The 15,253-nt window shown below is 38.3% G+C and overlaps 1 long non-coding RNA gene across 3 annotated transcripts in view; it reads left to right on the top strand.

The window, feature by feature from the left end:
• Positions 1 to 15,253, top strand: part of LOC113910441 — a 126,882-nt gene that overhangs the window by 73,595 nt on the left and 38,034 nt on the right. Inside the window, exon 4 of one of the 3 annotated variants that reach the window (XR_003516043.1) lies at positions 14,118 to 14,221. The exons of the other annotated variants lie outside the window; for them this stretch is intronic. This is a non-coding gene — a long non-coding RNA (uncharacterized LOC113910441). Of the gene's footprint in view, positions 1 to 14,117; positions 14,222 to 15,253 lie in introns of those variants that run through there. 3 annotated transcript variants of the gene reach the window in all.

Raw genomic sequence — 15,253 nt, 5'->3', positions numbered from 1 at the left:
AAAACATTTCTAAGTCAATTCCTCAATTGCACAGAACCTTTCCAATGCAGAGGAAACATCCAGGCATTTCCCGCTATTGCAAAACAATCACTGTCCACTTCCACTCATGACCAGGGCAACATTGAGGAACTAAGTATTCTAACCACATGAACTTCTGAATCCTACAAACCAGTCCTTCCCTTCACTTGGTCTCATAATAAATAATGCCAAATTTTTGGGTTTCAGAGTTGAAAAACCTTTCAAGAACCTAACAGTTAGGCAATTATCTCTCACCTATATTTCTGAAATGACCTTGATCAAGCTCTCCCTACTGCCATTTCACCTCACTTAAATCCATCCTACACACTGACCCCAAAGGGAGATATCCAAGATGCAGATTTGATCACGGTGCTCAGGCAATGGAAGAGCTTATGTTTAACACATTAAACCCATTGATATTCTTGTCTGACTCTCTCACTAAACTGTAAAACCTTTAAGGCAAGGAACAAATCATATTCATCCCATTAATCCCACAAGCTAACACCAGGCATGGCAGTTAATAGATACTTCATAAATGTTTATTGAATGAGTAAATGTTAGTTCTTTAGAATCACAGATTCCCAAAAATGGAGATCAAGGAAAAAAGTGGGGGGATAAAAACAGTAAATGACAAAGATGCCAAAGTACAGACTTTCTGCTGCATCTTCCCTTTGTTCCCCAGAGCAGTTAGAGTAATATCTGAAGTACATACTTTATATCACAACCTCCTACTACATCCAGAGCTTCTGAGATCACCATCACTTCCCAAGTGATATGCAAGGAAATCACATTTTACACCAACACATTATTACTGAAACAAAGCAAAGCTGTCCTCTAGGTTTTAAGTAGAATGGAATGGAATGTTTTCTGAACCCAATTTCACTAAAATGGATTTCAATAAATATCCTCCAGTAATGCTATCTCAATATCATCTGCCTTTCTATGCCCACCACACACACACACACACATACACACACACACACATACACACACACACACACGTTTTTAATACAGCAAATCTTACTTAGATATATGGGGGGTAAAGCTTACTCACCCTTAACTACCATTCCTCCTCACCTCCCCTAACTGCATTATAATCATAGTCATTACTGCCTTAATGATAGTAATAATGCTTTGTGCTTCTACAGCACTTCTCAGATGATCTCAAAGCATGACTGGATCACGACTGTAAAAATTAAGAACATTTGCCTCTTCTGGAGATGGTGTTTATAATAAGGGCGAGAGCTCACAGACTTGTCTGACACCCACAACTCAAAATTATGAGGAGGCTTGCACAGATTTGTTTCTTTTATTTAGCTAGGAAAGGGTGATTTTATGGACACAGGTCAAGACAAGTCTCCAGAGAAGCCCAGCAAAGAAGAAAGACCTATTTCTTATCCAACACTCTCTGACCTTATCAAATACATTTTATACTGACAAGGAGGAAGAAAAAATTTAATGCTTCCATAGTTTAAATTTGCAAAGTGCCTTTCAAGTCATGACAACAAATTGACCAGCTGCCCCATGTTCTTGTTCTTGTTCTTCGGTCTCAAGCCAAACTTCCATATGACTCAAACTGCTTGTCCCCATTTCATGCGACACTTTCACAGCTCCCCCATATCTCACTGCAAGTTCTATATGGTCATTATTATAATTATGTTCCCATGATCCCAGGAAATCACTTAGAAAACTCTACAAAACATAAGGAACCCAATTCACCCTTCATGAGGACCAACCATCTATAAGAAGTGTCCTAAGTTGTGAGAGGCTATTTCTGCCCCAGTCTAAGAAATTTCCCTCACCTACCCTTCCAGGCATTTTACAGTAGTTATCAAGTACCTGTGTAATGCCAGGATAAGGCAAAGCACTGGGAACAATATGTAAAGATGTACTCTCTGCCCTTGAGGAGTTCATATTCTTTGTAGGCTAGAGATCATGAGAAGGGATAATTGGTCCTGCTTCCACACCATGAATGCCCCAAGAAGTTTATTCTCTACATGGCAGCAGAAAGACAAATTTAAAATACAAATGAGATCATATTGCTCACTTGCTCAAACCCCTTTGATAGTTTCTCAGCACATTTAGAAGGATACCTAAATTCTTTTTTTCCTTTTTCTTTAAATTTTTTATTGTTATGTTAATCACCATACATTACATCATTAGTTTTTGATGTCGTGTTCCATGATTCATTGTTTGTGTATAACACCCAGTGCTCCACGCAGAACGTGCCCTCTTTAATACCCATCACCAGGCTAACCCATCCCCCCACCCCCTCCCCTCTAAAACCCTCAGTTTGTTTTTCAGAGTCCACCGTCTCTCACGGTTCGTCTCCCCCTCCGATTTCCCCCCCTTCATTCTTCCCCTCCTGCTATCTTCTTCTTTTTTTTTTTTCTTAACATATATTGCATTATTTGTTTCAGAGGTACAGATCTGTGATTCAACAGTCTTGCACAATTCACAGCGCTCACCATAGCACCTACCCTCCCCAATGTCTATCACCCAGCCACCCCATTCCTCCCACCCCCACTCCAGCAACCCTCAGTTTGTCTCCTGAGATTAAGAATTCCTCATATCAGTGAGGTCATATGATACATGTCTTTCTCTGATTGACTTATTTCACTCAGCATAACACCCTCCAGTTCCATCCACGTCATTGCAAATGGGAAGAGCTCATTCCTTTTGATGGCTGCATAATATTCCATTGTATATATATACCACTTCTTCTTTATCCATTCATCTATCGATGGACATCTTGGCTCTTTCCACAGTTGGGCTATTGTGGACATTGCTACTATAAACATCAGGGTGCACATACCCCTTCGGATCACTACATTTGTATCTTTGGGGTAAATACCCAGTAGTGCAGTTGCTGGATTGTATGGTAGCTCTATTTTCAACTTTTTGAGGAACCTCCATACTGTTTTCCAGGGTGGTTGCACAGCAAAAGAAACAGTCAACAAAACCAAAAGACAACCGACAGAATGGGAGAAGATATTTGCAAATGACATATCAGATAAAGGGCTAGTATCCAAAACCTATAAAGAACTTATCAAACTCAACACCCAAAGAACAAATAATCCAATCAAGAAATGGGCAGGAGACATGAACAGACATTTTTTCCAAAGAAGACATCCAGGGGCGCCTGGGTGGCTCAGTCGTTAAGCGTCTGCCTTCGGCTCAGGTCATGGTCCCAGGGTCCTGGGATCGAGCCCCGCATCGGGCTTCGTTCTCCACGGGAAGCCTGCTTCTCCCTCTCCCACTGCCCCTGCTTGTGTTTCCTCTCGCTGTGTCTCTCTCTGTCAAATAAATAAATAAAATCATTAAAAAAAAAAAGACGACGACGACATCCAAATGGCCAACAGACACATGAAAAAGTGCTCAACATCCCTCGGCATCAGGGAAATCCAAATCAAAACCTCAATGAGATACCACCTCACACCAGTCAGAATGGCTAAAATTAACAAGTCAGGAAATGACAGATGTTGGCGGGGATGTGGAGAAAGGGGAACCCTCCTACACTGTTGGTGGGAATGCAAGCTGGTGCAACCACTCTGGGAAACAGTATGGAGTTTCCTCAAAAAGTTGAAAATAGAGCTACCATTCGATCCAGCAATCGCACTACTGGGTATTAGCAGGAAAGAATGTTCAATGGATAAAAGACAGTCTCTTCAACAAATGGTGTTGGGAAAATTGGACAGCCACATGCAGAAGAAAAACTGGACCATTTCCTTACACCACACACAAAAATAGACTCAAAATGGTTGAAAGACCTAAATGTGAGACAGGAGTCCATCAAAATCCTAAAGGAGAACACAGGCAGCAACCTCTTTGACCTCAGCCGCAGCAACTTCTTCCTAGAAACATCACCAAAGGCAAGGGAACCAAGGGCAAAAATGAACTATTGGGACTTCCTCAAGATAAAAAGCTTTTGCACAGCAAAAGAATGATACCTAAATTCTAACCATGACCTACACAGGGCTCCCTGAATCTCTTGCTGCCTGCCTGTTTCTCCAGTTTCATTCTTTTCCCTGTGAACCTTCCAAATTAAAGCACACTCACTTCCTTTCTGCTTCTCTAAAAATCTAAGCTTAATCACCTCCAGGCTTCCACACTTGCTGCTCCACCCTCTTATAATACACATCTAGACCATCATATGACTTGTTCCCTCATTTTATTCAGCTCTCTCCTGCAGTCTCAACTCAGAGAAGGCTTCCTTGAGCACTTCCTCTAACATAGCTATCCCAATCTGTGATAGGTCAACTCTATCTTTTTAGGCTACTTCATATTTTTTCACCATACTTACCCCTATCTGGCATTATAATATATGTGTTCATGTGGTTGATTGGTCACCATTGGTCCTCTCCATGAGAATGTAAGCTCTATACGGGCAGGGGTTTTGTTGTGTTCATTACTGTTACCCAAGCACCTACAATAACACTCTGCACATAGTGTCTGCTCAATAAATATTTCTTGAAAAATAAATAGTGGAAGAGTTCTCTATACCAATATTTCACCTAATAATACCACTGGATCACCTATTTGCTCCTAGTACCCTAAGGATTCTTTAAGGTCTTCAAGATGGTAAAAGGAAGGGAATGGATCTTTACCTATTGAACCCAGACACACTAATGTGGGCTGCAAGTAATATCTATTTGCCTGCAGTCACCCTTTACTGCCCATAATCCCAGGTCTCTCTCTCTCCTTTACACATTAGGCACTATAATTATGATTTTATTACTGGAGACTGGCTGTCCAGTCATCAGGAAACATCCTTCTTTGACGTGTGTTGCCCCATGGACATACATGGGCCTGATAACTGTGCCTCTTTGTCTACATCTGCTCCTATTTCTTTTGAGCAGGCTTAAACTTGATGCATTCACATATCCCAAGAAAGTTTCCTCATGAGAACAATAACAGGAACTGGATTGTTTTCATAAAGCTTCATGTCTATCTTGTTAGCCCCCAGGGGTCAATTTTTTTTTAATCTTGCTTCCTTATGGGGTATTTCAAACGATCAAAACAAGTTTGCGCAACAAAAAAGCAACTTCGTTGGATTCACCAAGAGCCTGGCTGCCTATCTATAAATACACACAATTATTTGTGCAAAATATTAATGGGCAAAATGCAAGGGCACAAAAGTCAAGCTTATCAAAATGAGCACACAAATCATGAGATATACCACATTGGTGCTTTTGAAGTTCTGATAGGTTCAAATAAGTCTTGGAACTTACTGTAATGTCTCATTCATAATTGCCCCTAATTCTGTATAAAGCTGGCTCCCCAACAAAGATCACTCCCTCCTTTCCACCCCAATGCCCAATAAGTATATTGGTTCCCATTGCCAGCAGGCAGCACTCTGTGGCATGTGAGAAAACAGGTTGATGGCATTGTTTTTATACCTCTTTTTTGCTTTAACAATCAGTTAACAGTCAGCTTGATCTCATTGGCTGACAACCATATTAATTCAGAAAATGTGGTTTCCAATCACACAGGATAACCACTGTTTTCTCAGCAGTATTTCATGCCATCACCTGTCTTTCTAGAAAATGAGGTAAAACACTACAGTCTTACCAAAATATTTAGTAAGTCATGATACTGGTTTTCTTTTAAAATGGTATTAGGCTGAGCTAAAAACTGCTTTTCCATTTCTGAACCTAAAAATGAACCAGAGCTATGAAGCCACACACCCATCTGTTCATCCATTCACCTATCCCTTTTAACATGCATTAGACATCTACTCCAGGGCAGACCCTGCTAGAATCAGAACTATAAGTATTAACGAGACACGGTCCTTGCTCTAAATCAATTATCTACCTTCAACCAAAGTTTTTGTCTTCAACAACAGCAATAGCTTTTAGGTCAAAACATACTTAGTCTGTGGAGCTTTACACCTACTAATATCCCTTTCATGACTCTCTACCAAAGCTTTAATTGAATCCACGCCCCAAATCTGTGATGTTGGGATTCTCCTATTTCCTTAACTATTCACAGTTTATAATATACAAAGTACTTTTCACATATAGCATTTCAATTAATCCTTGTAACAGTCTGTGAGTTAGATGTCATAAACCTCATTTTATTATTTTAAATTTTTATTTTAATCACCCAGTGCTCATCACAAGTGCACTCCTTAATCTCCATCATCTAAACAACCCATCCCCCCACTCACTTCCCCTCTGGTAACCATCAGTTTGTTCTCTATAGTTAAGGGGCTGTTTCTTGGTTTGCCTATTTTTTCCCCTTCGCTCCTCTGTTTTGTTTCTTAAATTCCACCTATGTGAAATCATATGGTATTTGCCTTTCTCTGACTTATTTCACTTAGGAAAATACTCTCTAGCTCCATCCCTGTTGTTGCAAATGGCAAGATTTCATTCCTTATGGCTGAATAATATTCCACTGATAGGCAGGAGTATTCAATCCTTGCCAGATTGGTCAACTTCTTCAGTTCTGAAGTTGATCAAGTTGTTTATCTCTGTGTTCCCTGAATCTAGAACTAGTTTCATCTATAATTTCTAACAAATACTATAAAATATCATGCAGAATCTGACTTAAGTAAATGTCCATTTCAGCTCCATTTCAGAAAGGGTCAAAGCTTTTCTCCATAACTCATATCATTTTTTTAGTTCTTTTCTTATTTCACATAGTAGTTTTTAGCCATAGTGCTTTTTCCCCTTCCCCCACCTAGAGAGAAACATAAGTAGATTACAGGAGAAAGGGATAAGTCACGTTGCAATTCTTCTGCTGTACTTGAGAAACACAGGTGGATGAGCAGCTAGATGCACCAGAGCCCATGGCAAGTGTAAATGGGAGGCCATGAATATAGATGACTACACCAAAGCTCAGGTTACATAGATAGTTCTGTAATTTCTGCCACTTTTTAACCGGAACCACTTCCCTTATTACCTTCATCTCACACTTACTGCTTGTTGAGCTACTTTAAACCCTAGTTCAGAAAGATGGCCCTTAAGATAGAAAGATGTGAAATCAAAAGCAGATGCTTTAATGTACTGGGGTCATGTCTGGGTCTGGAAATGGAAACAGGGACAGCAGGTTTTTATATTCTCTTGAGCAAATCCCAGGACATTCTTTAAAATGAAGCAGTCAAAAATATAAATATTTCCATTAGTCAAAGGATACCAGACTAAGGTTTGTCAAATCAGGGACTGCAGGAACTTCTCCAAGTGGAAAAGTTTACATGAATACCAAGAACTTTTGTGGGATGTATGCACCCTTCTCCCTCATTTTCCAGATATGATGGTATGGGATGTTAAAGAAAACAAGAATTAAAGGACACAGGTGCTGAAAGGAAAAAAAAAGGAGAGAGGGTGGGTGGCATAAAAAAGAACAAGTTTTTTTTTTTTAAATAAAGATTTATTTATTTGAGAAAGAGAGAGGAGAGAGAACATGTGTGAGTTTGTGGGGCAGGAGTAGAGGGGGAGAGAGAGGGAGGGGGAAAGCATCCCAAGCAGACTCCATGCTGAGCACGGAGCCCGACAAGGGACTTTATCTCAGGACCCTGAGATCATGACCTGAGCCGGAACCAAGAGTCAGATGCTTAACTGACTGAGCCACCCAGGTGCCCCCAAAAGAACAAGTTATGAAATCAGATAGGCATTAATTTAAATTCTGGTTTTTGCTATGTGTCTTTGCCCAAACTGGCTCATCTCTATAGTGGACACAGTTATATTTACTGTAGGACAAATGTAAAGATTAAATGAGATTTTGCAAGAAAAGAGCCAGCATGGTGCTTGACAGAGCAGACCCTCAATAAAGACAGGTGGCAGTGACTTTTTTTTTTTTTAGAGTAAAAGATTGAAGAAAGAGAAAGAAAAGATGTTCTCACTGAATGGCATGTCATTCTCAAACCAGATTTTTAAGAAATTTCTATTTCTAAAATTCTATCTGGATAGTCCAGGATCTTTTAAATGGATTATTATTTGAACTATTCTGATAATTCTATGGTGTATGGATACAAAGGTAAAGCTGCCCAAAATAAAAACTGAAAAAAAGTTTTGAGCGCACTGTTCTCAATCAGAATCACTTGTGGAGCTTTTGAAAGAAATCAAATCCCCAGGTCTGACCTCCACCTAATTTGTTTTTAGTAGGCCTTGGGCAGGGCTTAGACGTTTGTACTTTTTTTTAGATTCCACAGGTATTCCAACACCCAAACAAGGTTGTACACTGCTGTTATAAACACTACATAAAATTGGGCATTTGGGCAATGTAAGGCTTCTCCTACCACTATCCTAAATTAATGCAAAACATCAGTGGGGAAATAGACATTCAACATTGCAACTTTATCAGATTGAAACAGTTACAAAATATTTTATTTTCTGCATCTATTTGCTCTAACTTCCTCTGTGTTTATACCCATCTATAAAATCAAGATAAGCCCTATAAGAAAGACTATGGAAACACAGTAAACCCTTCCTCTAGAATGTACTCCAAGTTTTAACCTATCCTTCATGGGTCTATATAATGACATTTATAACTTAATGACATCTACTTCAAATGCACAGAGAAGTACACCCTTGAGAATGGGGCAATAACTGTATGTAGCATGTCATGTTCTGAGGAGTGATGGGGGTAACATTACATAATTTGACATTTTGCTTCAATTTGGCTACCTCCATCTGCACGAGTTATCAATTGGTGTATGGAAAATGAATTACTTCACTTCCGAGTGGGTCATGAGGGAATTAAAACAACCAAGGCTAAATGGCTAATAATGTACCATGTTCCAGTAGAAGACCCTTCATTGTCCACTGATCCTTATGGAGTACACTTTTCACTCAAAATTACAGTTTTGATTGCTTTAAAAACCATCATTTCTACCATTCCAAAAGGAAAATCGTTATAAGAACACAAAATATTCTTATACAGTTAACCATTTTTGCAAAGCTTTGCTTGCAAAACCCAAATGAGCTTATAATGCATTTGTTTTTAAATATGCAACAGAAAAAATTGTTCCAAATAAATTTTAAAATGAAATGCCAGAAACTTGGGAAAATGTACTCAGTGGGCCAAGAAAACAAAAGAATGGATGGTGATGAGAGTTTCCCTTCTCTTTCATCAGGTTCCACTTAGAGAAGGTCAGTCATGCAATTGCAGATAAACAAACAGAGGAACTTATATTTAAACATGGTACATTCCTAACAGGACTTCTCAGCACAGGGGAGAGAGGCCATCTCGGTGCTTCCCTACCTCATGGAAGCACCAGCTGCTCCTCATCACTTGGGGAGCAAGTTGTGAAGAACACTAGTGACTTATAATTAAAGTGAAGAAATTCCATTCAGATGTAATCATAAAGGGAAATGACGGAGACACAAAAGAAATGTAGAAATTAAAAAAAAAAACTAAACCCACTAAAACCTTAAAGGCCTGAAGTGACCCCAGATTATTAAAACAAACAAAAAAAAGATTGGCCTTAAAAGAATTTTCCTTTTGATAGGAAAGCCACATCAATTGAGATGAATTCTGAGAAAAGGAGGCCTTGTTGGTATGAACAGATACCATTTTAATAGCTTAACAATGCAGATCAGCTGGTGAAAAAGGAAGGATGGCAGCTCATCAATCCTCTAATTATTTACTTTCTTTAGGACACTGGAAGCTTTTACAGGAGTTTCCAACACTGAGTTTACTAAGTACGTTTAGTCTTACCAAATAAGTTTAAGGTAAAATCACTTTGAGATACACTGAATATTTTCTATCTCCCATAAACATTTAGATATAATGAAAGTTTCTATTCAATAATTTTATTTTATTTCAGGATTCGTTTGCACTTTCTCTCTTTCCCTCCCCCCCCCATCGTCTATCCCCTTGCTTTCTCTCCCTCTCTCTTCTTTGAATAAAGAGAAAAGATCCAATGTCTTTTTCACTACGTTCTCAAGACAGCTAAGCAGAAACACACCACTGTGGTGATGAAACAGATTAATCTTTCATTCGAATAGTCCTTCATACATTTTTGAACCTGAAAGGAAATTACAGAAACAACCTAGCCTCATGGGCATAGCAATGTAGGCAAGGGCACCATCCAAAATATTTGTAGGGGCCATCAGTTGCATTAGTACAGTGTGAGTATAAGGCAAAAGAGGGGCCTGATGTGGAAGAGGAGAAAAAAAATGATGTATCAAAGATGTTTGCACCATTTGCTTGCCAAGTTACCAAAGAACTGGCCTCCTATAGGTATCAGGGGCAGCTAGGGCCCTTTAGCTTCAATTTTTATATTTCCAGACCTGAGTCACTGGCCCTAAATTGACTTATTATCACTTGGGGTAACTTTACATTATAAACAGCTAGTTCTACTATTTGAGTAGTTGGGAACCTAAAATAATATATTCAATGCAGAGATGTTAATGAAAGTCTATTAAGACTTGCTTACCAGATTCCATCAGCTCTCTTGGTAAGAGCACATTCATAAGCTTAACTCTTCAGAAGCAGAATGAAATAGAGGAAAGCACATGAACTGAAAAGCAATGGAGACCCCATTTTAGGAGCTCTACCACAGGCCACGTGACTTTGGAAATAATAACAGTTACTGAGAAATTAGTATTTCCCAGGCACTGTTATAAGCACCTGGCATGTATTAAATATAGTCTATATGATAGCTGTATGAATTAGGTGATATTATTTTACTGATGTTGAAACAAATACAGTTTCAAATGGCTAATTACTGAAAATGCCAATATTTGAAATCATGGTGCTAGCTGTTGAGTGATGTTCTTAACCTCTATGCTATACCATTTCTCAGTATTATTTAGTCTGACTCTAATCAGTGAGAAGGTAAAGATTGTGATGATTACATAATACATAAAATGTCCTTAATATTTAATAGTGCTACCCTTAAGGGGACTTCTAATTCCAGTCATGAGGAGATCACATAGACTAGATTTATCCCCTTACCTTAAACAGAAAAACTAGCAGGGGATGGAGGGATGTGAAAAAATGATATTCAAATATACAACGGGCAACATAGGCCAGTGGTCCCTGAGAAAAATAAAACAAAATGATCTCCCTGATTGACCCCACCTACTGCCTACAGAGTTTCCAGGCTGCAGTACGGAAAAGGGGATCCCAAAAAGAACCAGAGGTCTTTCTGAATTGAGGAGACAAGAGATTGGCGTTCAAGAAGGCTAAAAGAGCTAGAATTAGTGGGGCAGAGTACCAGAGAAGGAGTAACACAGAGAGCAGCCCCCAGAAATCTGAAGACAGGGTGCCCTCGAGTTTTTGGCTGAATACTGATGTGCATGCATGTGAAAGGAAACTATCCAAGGGTTAAGGAAGACGAGATAAACAATTCCTGAAACTCACACAGGGCTGAGAATAGTTCTATTCCAACCACACTGATTAGAAAGATCTCCTTATACATGGGGAATTGAGTCTTCAGTATGGCATTACCTTAGAAGTAGGGCTAAATTAGTCTTAGACTACAGGCTGTCCTATCCTAATGATAGGGTCTGTCCTAATGAAACTTAAAAGCAAGGCTTAAAAGGATGAGACTGATTCCAAGAACTTTAACTGCAAACTAGAACAAAGCCAAACAAAAGTCATCATTCAAGTACATGTAGTTTGGCATCCCATCAAAAATTACCAGGCATGCAAATAAGGGGGACACTATGACCCATTTTTAGGAGAAAAATCTATCAATAGAAATAGGTCCAGAGATAAAAATATGACAAAATTAGTAGACAAAGATATTAAACAGCTACTATAAACAGGTCCAAGAAGGCAGAGGGGAAAAAACAGGAACATGATAAAGAGAAATGGAATATGCAAAAAGAACCAAATCTGACATGAACAAATGCACTGAATGTGACTGAAAATAGATTAGACATTGCAGAAGAAAAGATCAGTAAACTTGGAGACAGAGCAATAGAAAATATCCAAAATAAAACAAAGAGGAAAAAAAGACTAAAATATGAACAGATCATAAATGTGGAACAATATCAAATGATCTAACATGCAAATGGAGAGGGGAAATACTTGAAAAATATAATGGCAAAAATTTTCTGAATTTAATAAAAACTATAAACTCACAGATCCTATAAGCTCACCACACCCCAAGCAAAATAAACACGAAGAAAACCAGTGAGTGCACATATTTAAATTGCTGAGACCAGTAATAAAGAGAAAACCTTAAAAACATTCAATGAAAAATGCATTACATATAGAAAACTGAAGGTAATAATGACAGCAGACTTCCTCTGAGAAACTATGTAAGCAAGACGACCATGTAGTGACAGCTTTAAAAGTACTGAAACCAAAACACTTTCAACCATGAATTCTATGCCCAGGAAAAATATATATCAAAACTGAAGATGAATTTGGGCGCCTGGGTGGCTTAGTCGTTAAGCGTCTACCTTCAGCTCCGGTCATGATCCCAGGGTCCTGGGATCGAGTCCCACCTTGGGCTCCTTGCTCAGCGGGGAGTCCAGTTCTCCCTCTCCCTCTGCCCCTGCTTGTGTCCCCTCTCTTGCTGTGTCTCTCTCTGTGGAATAAATAAAATCTTAAAATAAAAACTGAAGGTGAATTTAAAACTTTTTCAACATTAAAGACTTTCAACATTTCAACTTTAAGAATTGATCACTAGAAATTTTTCAGAGAGAAAATGATACCAGATAGAAATTCGTATCCACAGAAACATGAAGAGCGCCAGAAATATGTGAGTAAATACAAAAAACATTTTTTGCATTTGTTAAATTTCTTTCTTTGAGAGATAATTCACTGTTTATAACAAAATTAATAATAATGTAGTATGGATTTATATGTAGAAGTAAAATGTATGATACTGATATAAAGGATTTGGTTTGGCACAAGTCAATTGCAGTTTAATGATATGCAAATGGCAGTCCTTATATTAATTCAATCACTTCATTTAAAGCACCTGGCATAGGACCTAGCACATAGTCATTAATCCTAACCATAGATGTTACATTTGTTCCTGAATACTTTGGATTTTTACACTGGAAGTACATTATTCAGTGCCATGACAGGCCATATTGAGGTTGAGGAAAAAGGGAAAATCAGAAGGGCTGATCCTGTTTTTATTTAAAATTTTGATATTGTGTTCATCATGGACTTTTTGCATTATTTTTAATTTTTAAAAATATTATATTAACATATTATTAATGCGGGAGGGGTTGGTGCCTAAGTCTAGTGCCTCATCCTTGGCCCAGCCTTGTATCACTTATGTAAATAAAAGAAGTGGGAGAGAGGCTTATTCCTTGATTACATAGCCCACTGATCAAATATTGTGGAATTATAGGTGTGGCCTCCCACTCTGAAAGAATGGGAGCTGTAAGTATCCTAAGGGTGAAGTGTTTTCACTATTCAAGGCATTTCCTATGCCTTCTTTCAAATATCCAGTTCTCTGAAAAGTATTTCTACAAAGAATTCAGTTTACTGAAAAGCTGTTTGCACAACTCTTCATAAAAATGTTTTGCTGGAAAAATGACTTCAAACAAGAATAGTAATTTGGTAACAGTGTTCAGTTTGTGTCAGGTATTGTTCTCAGCATTCTACGTATGTCAAATGATTTACTTCTCTCCATAGTCCTATGAAATAGGTACCATTTTTATCTCTATGTTTATAGATGAGGAAATTGAGAAACTTTACAGTTACATGACTTTCTCAACATCACACAACTGGAAAGTGGCAGTCAGGATTTGAAACTAGGCTTCTTGATCTGGGGCCTCACTCTTAACCACCACACTACATGGCCTTTCACTCCCAAACTTAGCAGGCAGAGATTCAGAAAACCATAGGATGTCGGTAGGCAGCAAACACATCTAGGACCCTTTAATTCTTGCTTTTTGTGGTCCCAGATATTGACTTGACTAGTATCATGGGTGGGTAAACCACACCGACAGCTGGTTCCACTGCCTAAATATTCAGGAATATAAAAGAATATTCTCCATGATTTATAGTTAAACAGGCTGTTCACTTGCAGAAAGAGACACACAACACACACACACATACATCCATCCTTGGAGTATACATGGGAATTCATTCCACTTGTCAAGAGAGATTTGTGTAGAAAGCAAGAACACTTACTTGGATCACTAAGGCCTGAAACCCTTTTTCTCATTATATCTTTGCAGTCATGAAGTCTCCTGACAGCATGTCAATTTGGAAAATGGTATCTCTGTTGAAAGCTTGATGAGTACATCTTATTTTTAATGCTAACTAATTCCTGCTTGCAGATAATCCTCTTCGAGTGATGTTTACATAAGATACACAGAAATGACAGGATAAAAATAGTTACTATGAAATTCTCCACAGGCTATAAACAGTTTTAACTTTTGGCAAAAGGACTTTATTATTTACATACTCAGACAAATATAGGTCATGCTCTTCTTAGATTATTAATGTTCTTTTGCAAATAATTGACAGTGTGTAAATATACCAACTGAACCCCTTACCGTGTCTTAATTAAATTCTAGCAATCTTGTTCAGAGTCTTGTATATCTGGTTTATCTTAGGGTCATCATTAATATATATCAATAATATTACAGTCAGAGTTCTTTTCTTGCCTTGCTACAGTCAGAAGTAATTTATTTCCAATGATAGATAAAGTCTAACGCCAAAATCTCAAGATTCCAACCCCCCCACTGTCCAAAAGCCCATAAACTTCAAATAACATCAACTCAAATGCCATAATCTTAGTAGAGAATGAGGTGGCAGATTCGGTAACTGAAGTAAAGAGCACACTGGTTTACATTAAAACAGTTATTTCTCTGTCAAATCCTCACAGCAAGAACAGAATCTCAGTTCAACATTTTCAGGCCAAATGAAGCATCATGTTTATAAATAAAGCCTTCAGTCCTTTTTCTCTCTAAGCAGTAAATTCTTTGCAACTTCTGGCATTTGCAGTATGAACATCTGTCTGATTTAGTTGTAGGACAAAGGTACTCTGTTATGGAAAAAGCAGCATTTCTTCACTCACCCATATCCCAAAACATTCCTAAAATGTAGGTGTCCTATGGAGTCTGTGGTAGGTGGAATAATGGCTCCCAAAATATGTCCACATCCTCATCCCAGGAACCAGTGAATATGTAAATTATACGGCAAAAAGGACTTTGCAGATATGATTAAGGTTAAGGATCTTCAGATGATGAAATTATCCTAGATTATTCAGGTTGGCACAATTAATCACATGGGTATTTAAAATAGGAAAACCTTTCTCAACTGGGTTTAGAATCAGAAAGAGAGATAAGAGTACAGACGAATGGCCAGA

This window comes from Zalophus californianus, chromosome 6 (genome assembly GCF_009762305.2).
Source record: "Zalophus californianus isolate mZalCal1 chromosome 6, mZalCal1.pri.v2, whole genome shotgun sequence".
NCBI lineage: Eukaryota > Metazoa > Chordata > Mammalia > Carnivora > Otariidae > Zalophus > Zalophus californianus.
This window is presented reverse-complemented; position numbering and strand designations above follow the sequence as displayed.